At 44.1% G+C, this 13,876-nt stretch overlaps 1 protein-coding gene across 1 annotated transcript in view; it reads right to left on the bottom strand.

Moving 5' to 3' along the window:
• The window catches only part of LOC119440854 (chitinase-like protein 4), a 503,330-nt gene that overhangs the window by 288,318 nt on the left and 201,136 nt on the right, over window positions 1-13,876 (bottom strand). The window lies entirely within an intron of this gene.

Here is a 13,876-nt window from a genome sequence, read left to right as displayed (position 1 = left end):
GGTTCATGCAAAAGCTGGAAACACATCGATGAAGAAACAGCAAACATTCAAATGTAATCACTCATATCGCAAATGAGATCAAGACCGCCGAAACCAACAAGAGTATACCTGCTTTTCAGATGTGGGTCAGATAGTTTTATTGCTAATGAAAGCTAGATTGGTACCGTTATATTGGTGGAGGTCATCGACCAACGGGACACGTGTAAAGCGAAGCATCTGCTTTGCATAATTTATGCGGCAGAAATGGACATCTTATCGCTAAAGATTTCAAAACTAATGAGCAGTTGTATTTATTATTGCGATAGCAATTATATGGACACTTCAACCGGATTTCTGCCGTAGTCGTCGCCGTCGCCGTCGCCGTGAGGTTCCCATAGATAAAATCTTCGCCGCGTGCCGTATGCCCGAGCGGAAGCGTGCGGGGACGCGCGCTATCACGGAGAGCGAACGCACTCAATCTCCCACGCGCAAGCAAGGAAGCGGGAAGCCAGCGCCGGAAAGACCGGGGGGGGGGGGGGGGGGTACTTCCACTCTGCCAACAACCGCGCTCGTCGCTCGCTCGCACCGTCTCTTATCTCCACACGGCTCTGACCTTTATGCGCCGTGCATTCGCCGCTCAGTTTCCGTTGAAGCAATAGACCGCATGTACCTTCCGCCGCTGCGGCGTATGCTTGCTGCCAGCGTTTTGACAGTCGTTGTCTGCAGACATTCAGTGTGCTCTATTCGTGTCAGTTTGTGCGCGCTCACACCACGCTTGTTCATTTAGTTAGTAATAGTCGGGCCATATTTTCCAACGCACGCTACACATGCAATGCTGCCCGGATCGGCAGTGCAGCGCTACAGGTGTGTCCCTTCGCACGCGCTGCTCACGGGCAGCGCTTCTCATCAACACCACCGTTTCACACGCGCCTTCTCGTGGTCATCGAGTCTCTCTTCATGTCGGTCTACTTACGCCGCAGCACACCTGCTTACTTAATCAGCTCATGTTTACTACAATTCATATTGCTACCAAAGCCGCTCACCTTACTTCGTATGACATTGCTGTACCGCATTCATTGCTTCGCCCTTAGGGCGAAACTGTGACATTTTTAAAGCCTTGCTAGAAGTGATGTTTCTGGAGCTAGTTGGAATTGCGTGTATTTTTATTTATTTATAAATACTGCGATCTTTTACAAGATTTTAGCAGGGTGGGAACATACAAGTACATCCATACAAACATACATTACAAGCAATCTTGCCGATGCTTGAATTAAACATGACAAAAATTGTCGCATTCTCACCCGAAAGGCGAAGCATCAATTGCGATAGCAAATTAGTAGAGAGCTATATGGAGTAAGGATAGTAGTTTTATCGGCTGTATAAACTTGTACATGCAGCAGCACCAGCAACGCGCAGAACTGTTGTCGATGCCGTCGCCGTTTTGCGCGCGTTCGCACCGAACGCGCGCGGCGTTGGTGACCAGGGCCTCTGGGGGCGGATCGGAGGTTTTCGACGAGATCAGCAGGGGAAACTCGTCGAGCACCGTCGGAAGTCTTCACCACTTTCTCGTCTCGCATCATTTTTACATAAATACGCATTTGGTGCCGCAGCTGAACGTCGCCTCCCCTTCCTCCCTCCCGTTCCCCCACGGCCTTTCGCGCGACGGAAGAAGTCGCGTTTTCTCTCTCTCTCTCTCTCTCTCTATATATATATATATATATATATATATATGGTGATTGTAACGGAGGTAAGAGACGCAGCCCTTCAGGGAGCACGGCGCAGAATGCGCGTTTCCTCTCCGACGTGCGTTCGCTCCCCGTGAAAGCGCGCGTCCCTAGCGCCCTTTCACTCGCACATACAGCATACGGCGCGCGGCGACAATTTAATTGCCGTTGACGTCATGCGGAACCTCACGGCGACAGCGACGGTGACGCCGATGGCAGATATCCGCTTTGCAGTGTCCATATAATTGCTATCGCAATAAAAAGCACAGAATGCAATTAAAAACAAGCGAATAAATTATTTCCGATAGAGCCGAGAATGCAGGTGCGCCTGAAAACGTGATGAAAAATTTTGTATAGCCGCTTCATCAGGAACTTTATTCCAATCAAATATTTTTATTGTAAAATATGAACATTTGAAGCATTGTTATGCGGTGTTAAAGGGACACTAAAGGGACATATTAAGTCACCATGTAATGTTAAAATACAGTTATAGAAACCTCGAAAAGGTTGTTTCGTGCCAGGAAAAGACTTATTTTATGATAAAACTGCGTCTGAAACGTCCGCGTACCTTTAGCACCATTCCAATCGCCCGCCTTCCCGAGCGAGGAGTGGCGACGTCATGGTATCATAGTGACGTTTTGCCGCTGGTGAGAAAGCACCGCCCGCAGACGGCGCTACGTCCTTTTTGCGGAAAACGCAGACGCGCGGCCAGAAACACAGCCAAGAAGAGCCGACGGCAGTGCGGAAGCGTGCGCCGCATTGTAAACATGATGACGCTCGTCGCAATGGAGCTTGTTGACAGCGACGCTCGCGACGCTGGGCTCGATTTCAGCGATTTAAGCTCCGATGAGCGTGACATGCTGCCGAGGGCTTGTGCTGCCGGCGTACTACGACGGCGGCCTCGAGAGCGGCTCTTCCGAGCGCCAAAGCAGCGAGGACTCCAAGAATGCGACGTCGGGCGACGAAGCTGGTCACCGTCTCGACGTGCTGTTCGGGCATCGAGCGACATCACATGGACGTGCAATTCGGTGCTGCTTGCAATTTCAAGTGCGAGTTTAGCGAGCCACCAGCGCAGCAGTACGCGATATCGGATCTACTGAAACTCGAAAGCGCGCGGCGCAGAGTCGAGCAAAAACGATACCTATACACCACCCATGTCGTTATCAAAGGTAACGCCAAAAAAGTTTTTTTTTTTCGAGAATATAATACAAGTAGACAAGTAGCATTTTCTTCCATCTTATAATCCAACACAATGATATTTTTAATCTGAGTGGTTGAGTACTCCTGACAATGCTTTTGAGGAGTGCCTTTGTCATGGGGTAAGTACCCGAATGTCCCTGGGGAGTCTCCTATCGTGTCCTGCACTTAACTCAATTTCTCTATCACTAAAGCTCTGTTCGCGATTATATTGACGCCTTAGACGTTCCAGAGCATTGCTCTATCACTTTAGCTTCCTTTTTTATTTGCATTTAGTGTCTCTTTAACGGGGTTACTGCTAAGCAGGGTTTATGACGGGTAGCATAACCAGTTAAAGCTGAAAAAAGAATTTTAATCGGGAAACACGATTCTGTAATCGAAGAGAATGCACTACGTTTAAGGAGATCTGTCATAGAAGTTCGACCATAAGAATTGCAGATAAATCGCATAGCTTTCTTTTAAATTGTTTTCAAAATTTTCAATATTTGTTTTTGTGTAGGGGTCCCAGATGATTATTGCATATTCTAAAGGAGGACGAAATATTTTATTATATGCCAGAAGGCGGACAGCAGGTGTCGAAAATTTTAACGACCGCCTTAGGGTGAACAATTTGCGAAGCCAATTAGTCACTACAGTGTCAGGATGTATCGACCGGGAAAGATTGTGAGATATGTGTATGGCGAGACATTTATAGTCTTCGGAGACATAAGCGTTCTGGGCAAAATTGAGGAGAACGGGCTTTTCGTCAGTGTTATTCTCATAAAGACAGTTTTTTCATAGTTCATAGACATTTCCCATTGATAGCACCATGCAACTATTTTGCCAAATTCACTATTTAGACTGATTTGCTCTTGGGTGATGTCAATTTGGTCATATAGTATACAAATTGGAAAGATTTTAACTGAGCTAGAATCAGGGACAAACGAGGACGAAAAAGACAACACGTGCGCAGACTCACAACTAACTTTTAATGGGTGGAAGGTGACATATACAGGGTGTTTCAGCGAACACTTTCAAAATTTATTTAAGGTTGCCTGTGGTAGATAGCCCAATTCTAATTATTGAGCTTGTCTACTCGAAGAGGCGGAGATTACTTGCACAAAAAATGCAAATGCATAATCATAAATCAACAGAAATTCACTAATTAACTTTTTTAATGATTACCTGGTGGCCCATATTGCAATTTATAAATTCTAGACGTGGAGTTCGCAAGGCGGATCCAATTGGAATTAATTCTCAGGATGACACCAGTTTCGAGATATTAATTCTCCAACTTTGCTGTGAAATGCATTGGCGTTCCAGTTAATTTTATGCTTCCAGGCATAAAGCAACGTTTTGTTAAGAAACTAGCTGGAACTAACTATTCTGTGACACCTCATGCTGGTAAGCGATCACAGCATAACGTCTACGCTCCTGGTCGTTATCTTGAGGTGAAGCAGTAACCCCACACTTAATCTTCTTGATTAATTTTTCACAGGCTGCTGCTATTACATCGCTCGGATACCCTGCAGTAGTGTGCAGGGTATCCTGCAGACTACTACAGTGGTGTTCTTTGCTGTTCAACGCTGACCACAAAAAGCCAGAGTACGTCCCCTGCGTTGGCAGGGGATGTACTTGTAGGGGACGAAAGTGTTTTATCCCGGGTTTCGCGACTGATTTCCGGCAACGGATGTAACGAATGTGATAGTTGCCATATAGAAACGGTGAAGCGAAGCAATGCATTGTGACACTAACAAGCGCCGACAGGGAGCGCTTTAGTAGTCACACCACAGCGGAGGGTCTAACGCGGCGCAGCCATAAAATAAACAACGGAGTATAGCCTTGTGCATTGTTTCACACAATAATTATACAATAAATAATCATGCGATAAAAAACCCGGCAGATCTCATGTCCTGTAGGAATCGATGTTATGCGTGTAGCCTACGAAGTTAACGAGACGACCATGAGAGCAAGACATTTATTGCGATAGCAATTATATGGACACTCAAAAGCAGATTTCTGCCGTCGGCGTCGCCGTCGCCGTCGCCGTGAGGTTCCGTATGACGTCAATGGAGATGAAATCGTCGCCGCGCGCCGAACGCTGTATGTGCGAGTGAAAGGGCGCGAGGGGCGCGCGCTTTCACGGGGAGTGAACGCACGGCGGAGAACAAACGCGCGTTGTGCGCCGTGCTAGCTTAAGGGCTGCAGAAGTAGGCGTCTCTTTCCTCCTTTACAATTACCATATATGTAGAGCAAACGCACCTTCTTCCCACGCGCGAGAGGCCGTGGGGGAGGGGGGGGAGGGGGAGGGAAAGGAGGCGACGTTTAGCTGCGGCACCAAGTGCCTATTAATCAGAGGCTCCGGCAACAGTCACCAATGCCGCACGCATTTTGAGCGAACGCGGGCAAAACGCCGACGGCGTCGACAACAGTTCTGCGTGTTGCCGGTGCTGCTGCATGTCCAAGTTTATACAGCTGATAAAGCTAATATCATTACTCCGTATAGCTCTCTACAAATTTGCTATCGCAATTGATGCTTCACCTTTCAGGTGAAACTGCGACAACTTTTTTTTCATTACTTACATGACACGCATGCCACGACATTCATGCCATGGGTCCTCAGAAGTCCCTTTAGCTAGGCCTAAGAGACCTTAAGGCGAAAGCCTTAGTCATGCTCATGACTGTGACTTAGATCATCAATCTTTAGCCTTTTCCTTCTCTTAGTACCACATCCGAACCCATTACATTGGTTTTCGACTGTTATTTTTTTTCGCTGAGTCATTCTAATTTTTTTGCTGAGTCATGGTCATGACTATGACTTCTACCATCATCCTTTAGTGTTTCATTCACTTAGTTCCCACGTCCGAACCCATTTCAGTGGCTTTTGAGTGTTAATCTTTTTCGCTGAGTCATTGTCATTTTTGTAAGTCATCCTCATGGCTATGGCTTCTACCACCATCCTTTAGTGTTTCCTTCACTTAGAACCCACGTCCGAACCCATTTCAGTGGTTTTTCAGTCATCGTTATTTTTGCTGAGTAATTTTTGCTTATTTATTTTATAATACACCTAAAGGCCCCCGAAGGGGCATTAGATAGGGGGAACGGATAAATGAAAAAATGCGAGCTTTGCACGTTACCGAAAAAAAAGAAAAGAAAGTTGTACATAAGTACGACATCTAGCAAAATACACAAATAAAACAGCATACAAAATACTTTAGTCAATTGAAAATCAGAGATAAAATACAAAACTGACTGAAAAACAAATAAGGGGATAAAATCGATACAATACAAGATAAAATAGATAGAAGACCTCGTAAAACGAGGTCTTGCTCGAAACTGCGTCAGTTGTCGTCTTAGCAAATTGATAAGACATGAATACACTTATACAATGTACACGCAGAACACTAAAACAAATGATCAAAACACTATACACTACCACTAGTGTATATATACACTGAACAACGTATGAAGAAACGTTGAAATAGTACATGATGGATATTTACACGTAACCGTTGCGTAAAAGTTCCGGCAAGGTTGCGAAATCGGTTTGAGTAGCAATGTGTGATGGCAGCTTATTCCATGCAGCTATATTGTTCGGGGAACGAAGGAGTTGACGTCACTGGTTCGAGGTGCGGATGATGTGCAGCAGCGAAAGGCGGGCTGCGGCAACAAGCTGAGCGCGAGTGCTGAAATGTTGGTATAGGGTGAATAATGAGAAAAAATGAAACGGACCGCGTGGTTTTGCAGTGATTCGATTTCTTGGGTGATATAGGTTTGACAAGGATCCCATATAGCTGATGCATACTCGATTTTGGGGCGTATTAATGTGATGTATGCTAGTCTGCGTGCTGGAGCATGCTTATGGTTGCGCTTGAGGAGGCCTAATGAGCTGATGCCAACGTGAGGCGGATGTAATGATGCCACGTTAGATCAGACTGTAAGTGAACACCAAGGTGGCGAGTGCTCTATGTAGACATTTAGACTGCGATGACGATATGTGCTCCGTGTATATGGGACAGGGGGAATTCGAAGACGAAGAAGACGTCTGTTGTTCTGGTTTCAACAGGCTATTCCGCCGCCGTCTTGTTCCGCCGTTGTCTCTTATTCGCGTTGAAACGCGACAATATGAAGTTGTAAGTTCAATTGTGCTGTTATTTATCACGTACGATGTTGGAATACGGTGGCTGCGCCTAGTAAATGATAACTTCGTTTTAGCTGTATTAAGAGTCATCAACCATGTTGAACACCATGTGTTAATAGCGTCGAGATCGGTTTGAAGAACATTTTTGTCATTGTCACATGAAATTAGTCGATATATTACTCAGTCATTGGCGAAAAGTCTGATGTAGGAAGACACATAGTTAGGTAAGTCATTAATAGAGATTAAGAAAACTAAAGAGCCAAGAATGCTGCCCTGCGGAACACCGAAGCTTACATTGGTAGAAAGGGAATTGCTGTTGTTAACAGATGTGTATTATACTCTGTATGAGAGGAAATCCTTAATCCATCCAATAACGGTTGGGTGTATGTTAAGGTTCATTAGCTTCAGCACTAGTCTATGGTGAGGAACGCGATCGAAAGCTTTTGAGAAATCCTGGAAGATAGCATCAACTTGAAACCTTAGGTATGAATGTAAGTCATGTAAGTCAAAGCCGGCTAACTGTGTGTCGCATGAATAACCCCGGCCAAAGTCATGTTGGTAATCAACGATAATTTTGTTGGTCTTCTAAGTAGTTAATGGTTTCAGTATACAAGATATGTTCAAGTAATTTACAAATAGTGCTAGTTAAAGATGGGGCGGTAATTCAGTGGATGAGTTCGGTCTCCGGACTTAAAAATGGGTATGAGTTTTGCCACCTTCCAGTCGCACGGAATAGTGTTAGTTGCAATAAAGACTGCGAGAAGAGTGCACACAGTAGAGGTGATAAACTAGGTGACAAATGTTTTAACGCTTTATTAATAATGCCAGTGTGATCAGATGCCGAATAAACTTTAAGTTTATTTATTAAAGAAGAAACACCTGCTTCGCTAACAATTATTTCTGGCATTGATATGTTAATGAGATTGCCAAGGGATGGTGATAATGTTTGAAGTTTGAAGTTTATTTGTAGCGCAAGAGGAAAGAAAGCATACTTCTTAGGTAGTACATTAGGAGGTCCCAAAGTAGAACTGTCTGGGGGACCTCCTGTTTTACAATGCATACGATATAATCACATAAACAGCAGCAGGATGCATGAAACAAGCGATAACAACATTTCACCAATCAAAGTGTTATATAAAAACAAAACACCAAGAAAATAGTACAAAAATAAATATCATAAAAACGGTTAGACTAGTTTAACTTGTGAATTTAAAGCAATGGAACACGAACGTATTTATTTAAAATCAATATGAACAATAAGAGTGAAGAAAGTCATACGTAGTAGAAATTCCCACACAAATACTAGAAAACACACGTCCGTAGAAAAGACAAGGACGAAAAGGAAAATGTGTATAAATACTTCCTGTGTAAATCCAGATGAAAATGCGCTATTCAATAAATCTGCACACTCCGAGTGGTGGACCGTATCACCATGCTCATTAACGAGTGTTATATCGGGATAGCTCCTCGGGGTTATTACGCGCCGAAAACGTTGAGGATTGTTAGTGAGCATAGCATATACGTCATGGGCAAGGACATGTCGTTTAGATGATTTTAGCAGTGACTGTTATTGCTTATCGCAGGATTTATAATGATGTCACAAATCTGAGACGCGTCCTTTATCGGTGGCACGATATAAACGCTTTTTCTTATTATTAAGGCGCCGAAGCTTCTTTTTGGTAAACCACGGGGCTGTCGGAGTGCAGGATATTTTTGTTATAGGGACGAATCGATTAATTAGTTCAGTAGGAGTGGTTTTAAGTTCAGCCCAGTTATGTTCAATGGTTTGAAACTGGCATCTAGTGAGAAAATGTAAAGAAAAGTCAGATAGCGCGGAGTTTATGCTGTCAAAATCCGCTCTATTGTAACATTGGATGTATTTATCAGAGCCCGGACGTCTTGGAAGGGAAACTGCAAGACTACCTCTTATGATATCTTGATCAGATAGCCCATCTTGATGAGTTAAGTAGAAGCACACGTCAGGATCACTGCTTAATACTAGATCTAAAATATTAGCGGATGTAGCCGAAGATAGCGTGGGACGGGTGATAAGCTGTGGTAAAGAAAAGTCGAGACATGACTGCAGAAAACTGTGCGCCTCAGATAGATAGGTTGCTGTTGAAAGGTTAGCCCATTCAATATCGGGGAAATTTAAATCCCCGAAGATTAGTACTACAAATTTAGGAAAACTAACAGTAATGATTTCAAGAAGCCGTTGGAATTCACGAGAAAACGTATTGTCCATGTCAGGAGGTCGATAAAAAGCATCAATGATTATAAGGCCTGCTTTATGTTTTATTGAAACCCACACACATTCTAAAGTGGTGTCAAGGTGTGCGGCACAAAGATTTTTTTTTTTTTGCACTGCTACCGAAACGCCACCACCTACTCGATTTTTCCTGTCACATCGAAAGTAGTTAAATGAAGTCCAGCTTTCCAGAATGCAGGTATCGGGGACAGTCTCGGTAAGCCTTGTTTCAGTTAGTATCACTCTCAATGATGGATGATAGCGGTACTGTTTTAGAAAGGACACTTTTTATGTTCGTGTAAAGAGATCAAATGTGGCCTGGGGCGTCGTTATTCCTCGTCCAGTGGATTGATGTTGCACTCGTCATTCTGTAGCTTGTGTAGACACTCGCGTCGCTATCCGACATATAAACGTCATTATTGATAAACAATTTGTTGAACACGAGTCGCACACGATCACTATCCTTTCGTATGAGAAGGTTAGGGCGTTTATTTCGCCCAGTTTCAGAGTACTCACGGGAAATGCTAAATGGTTTATCTTTTAGTTTGTAACAATAGCTAAGTAGTGCATCAATTTCTTTGTCATTGGAAAACTTTGCAATAATCGGTCGCTTTTTATCGTTAGAGAAACAACCTAACCTGTGCGCTCTTGCTATTGAGGACACTTTCATACCAAGATGGTTAGCACAAAATTCCTGAACCAGGCACTCAGAAGTTTCCCATCTCTCATTGTGTTAAGTCAGAAAGCCCCTAAAATAATAAATTGCACCTGCGGGAGCGGTTTTCTAAATCGTCGACCTTCTATTTTGGAGATGCTCACTTCGTGGGTTGGAGGGGAGTGCCTCCCCTGAAAAAAGCCCCGAAGTTATCTTACGCTCGAAATCAACGAGTTCATTCTGCATTTTAGAAAACCGTTCTTCGCAGTTAAGTGCTACTTTCTCAGAAACATCGGACAGAATTTTAGCTTCAAGTTCAGAAACACGTCGACTTTGTTGGTCTAGGTCACTTTTTTAGCCGATATAGATTTGTAGCACCTTATTAGCAGATTTTAAAATACACATACTATTAAAATCGAGTCTCTCAACAGCGCTGAATACAAAATCAAGTTTTTCTTCTTGTGGTTGAGTCATGGGACCCGGGTTCGTCTCTACGTCGCCCCCAAGCAGCCAAAGGCGCCATAGATGCAAGACACAATCACGAAAACGCTTCATTGAGTCGGGTGGCCACGACACCGCTAATAAGAACACATCGTTGTTACGAAAAGAAAAAGGACCATTTAGGCTCACCTGCACAAGCATGAAAAGTGAGCGTGGCATCGCAGCTGCGGTGTCGTGACTCAGGACTGACCTCTACCAACATTCTGTAATGTTTCCTTCACTTAGTTCCCACGTCCGAACTCATTTCAGTGGTTCTCGAGTTTACATGTTTTTTGCTGAGTCATTGTCATTTTTGCTGAGTCAGGCTCATGACTTTGACCTCTACCATGATTCTTTAGTGTTTCCTTCACTTAGTACCCACGTCTGAACTCATTTCAGTGGTTTTCGAGTGTTCATGTTTTTTTGCAGAGTAATTGTCATTTTTGCTGTTATGCTCATGACTATCAATTCTACCATCATCTTTTAATGTTTCCTTCACTTACTACCCACAACAGAACCCATTTCGGTGGTTTTTGAGTGTGAATCTTTTTTCGCTGAGTCGTTGTCATTTTTGCAGTCATGCTCATGACTATGACTTCAACCATCAACATTTATAGTGTTTCCTTCCCTTAGTACCCACGTCCCAACCCATTTCAGTGGTTCTTGAGTTCGAATTTTTGCTGTCATTGTCATTTTTGCTTAGTCATGCTCATGACTGTGACCTCTACCATCATTCTTTAGTGTTTCCTTCACTTAGTTCCCACGTGTGAACTCATTTCAGTGACTCTCGAGTCTAAATGTTTTTGCTGATTCATTGTCATTTTTGCTGAGTCATTTCATGACTATGGGTTCTACCACCATGCGTTAGTGTTTCCCTTACTCAGTACCCACGTGAGAACCCATTTCAGTGGTTTCTCAGTGTTAACCTTTTTTTGCTGAGTCATTGTCATTTTTGCTGAGTCATGCTTATGACTATGACCTCCCATTATCATTTAGTGTTTCCTTCACTTAGGAAGCACGTCAGAACTCATTTCGGCGGTTCTTGAGTGTTAATCATTTTTGCTGAGTCATTGTGATTTTTGTTGAGTCATGCTCATAACTATGACTTCTACCATCATCATTTAGTCTTTCCTTCCCTTAGTACCTACGTCCGAGCCCATTTCAGTGGTCTTTGAGTGTTAATATTTTTTTCGCTGGGTCACTGTCATTTTAGGCAGCTGTTTCATGACACGCATGTCATGAAATTCATGTGAATGACCTATCATTTATGCTCGTCATACACTGTTGTCATAGTATGCCCATTTTCGTACCTACCAAGTTAACGAAACGACCGTGAGAGCACCAAGACGTAGGCAGCTAGATAGATAGGTAGATGGATACTATCATTAATGACAGTATGCATCAATGACAATGAATCAGCAAAAAACATTTAAACTCGAGAACCACTGAAATGAGTTCGGACCTGGGAACTAAGTGAAGGAAACACTAAAGAATGATGGTAGAGGTCAAAGTCGTGAGCATGACTCAGCAAAAATGACAATGACTCCGCAAAAAAATTGGAACTCTAGAACCGCGGAAATGGGTTGGGACGTGGGTACTAAGGGAAGGAAACACAAACTGTTGATGGTAGAAGTCATAGTCATGAGATGGTACAGCATTAGGTAGAGGGTAGCAGTTGTAATAAAGCTGAATAGGAGGTATAGAATGAAGGATGTACAAGCCTACGCCCCAACCTCCAGTCACGATGATGAATAAATAGAACAGTTTTGTGAAGATGTTGAAAAGCAATGAGAAACGTGCAAACTCAGTACACTGTAGTCATGCGCGGCTTCAATGCAAAAGTGGGGGAAAGCAGGCTGGCGAGCAAGCAATTGGCAACTATGGCATCGATTCTAAATGAACAATAGAGGAGAAATGTTGGTAGAATTCGCGGAAAGGAATAGGCTCCGAATAATGAATACCTTCTTCAGGAAGCGCAGCAACAGGAAGTGGACCTGGAAAAGCCCTAATGGAAAAGCAAGGAATGAAATTGATTTCATACTCTCTGCCGATCCAAGCATAGTGCAGGATGTAGAAGTGTTAGGTAAGGTAAAGGGCAGTGGTTAGTGAGGTCTAGGATTTCTCTCAATTTGAAGAGGCAGTAAGGGTAAAAGCAGACCAATTCAGGCTGGTGCTCGCAAATATATATGCAGCTTTAGAACAGGAAGATGAAGACAACATAGAGGTAATGAATGAAACTGTATCTAGGTTGATCTCAGAAGCAGCAATTGAAGTGGGACGTAAGGCACCAAGGCAACCAGAAGGTAAGCTCTCCCAAGGAATGAAGGACCTAATAAAGAAACGGCAAAACATGGAAGTGTCAAACTCGAGAGGTCAGAAAGCATTCGCTGAACTGTCGAAACTCATCAACAAGAAGAAACTCAGAGATATCCGAAATTTTAACGTGGAAAAGGTTGAGGAAGCCGTAAAATATGGTCGCAGCATGAAATCAGGGAGAATAAAACTGGCATAGGACAAGGCAAGATGTATGCACTGATAGATAAGCAGGGTAATATTGTTACGGAGAGTTGTGCAGAAGTGACTTATTTACAGGAGATGGATGATGGTGACTGCGCAATCCGGCCTAGAAGCACTTCGTCCTCCTCTTCTTGCCAACTGCTTCTTGTATGCTCGTTACACTCCCCCACAAGCAGACGAAGCCCATAGGGCAAGTTAGGAGGCATCAGTAGGGTAAAAACGTTTCAGGGGAGCAACATGAGTCACCTGCGTTCTGCTTGATCGCCGGCCATTGCTCAGGAGGCGAGCTTTTACATAACAAAGTTCACTCAAACGCTCCAGGACAACGGATGGGCCGGAATAGTGGAACAGGAACTTTTGACACAAGGCCCGCTTGCGTTGCGGTGTCCAAAGAAGCACCAAGTCGCCTTTGGCGAATGAAACAGGCCCGTGACGCTCGTCGTAACGGTCCTTTGAACGGTGTTGCGAGGCCAAAGTGCGAAGACGGGCAATTCGGCGGGCTTCTTCAGCGAGGCACACAGTCTTTGACACAGAATCGTCGTCGTGCAGAATAAAGTTTTTCTTGAAAGTATCGAGAGGGCTGCGCGGTAGCCTTGCATAGGGGACATAAAATGGGCTGTAGTTCGTGGTTTCATGTTTCGCCGTGTTGTAGGCGTAGGTTATGAAGGGCAGCACGTCGTCCCAGTTCTTATGATTGGAGGAAACATACATGGCAAGCATGTTGGTCAGTGTTCGGTTTGTCCTTTCAACGAGGCCATTGGTCTGTGGATGATACGGTGTGCAGTGACGGAACTCAGTAGTGCACAGACGAAGTAGCTCCTCAACAGCGTCCGTAGTGAACTGGCGACCACGGTTACTGATGATAACACGCGGCGGGCCATGACGAAGGACTACGGAACGCAGCAAGAAGAGTGCCACACATGCAGCGGTGGAAGAGGGTATGGCTGCAGTTTCTG

This window comes from Dermacentor silvarum, chromosome 2 (assembly GCF_013339745.2).
Source record: "Dermacentor silvarum isolate Dsil-2018 chromosome 2, BIME_Dsil_1.4, whole genome shotgun sequence".
Taxonomy (NCBI): domain Eukaryota; kingdom Metazoa; phylum Arthropoda; class Arachnida; order Ixodida; family Ixodidae; genus Dermacentor; species Dermacentor silvarum.
Note: the sequence above shows the minus strand (reverse complement) of the source record. Positions and strands in the feature narration are given on the sequence as shown.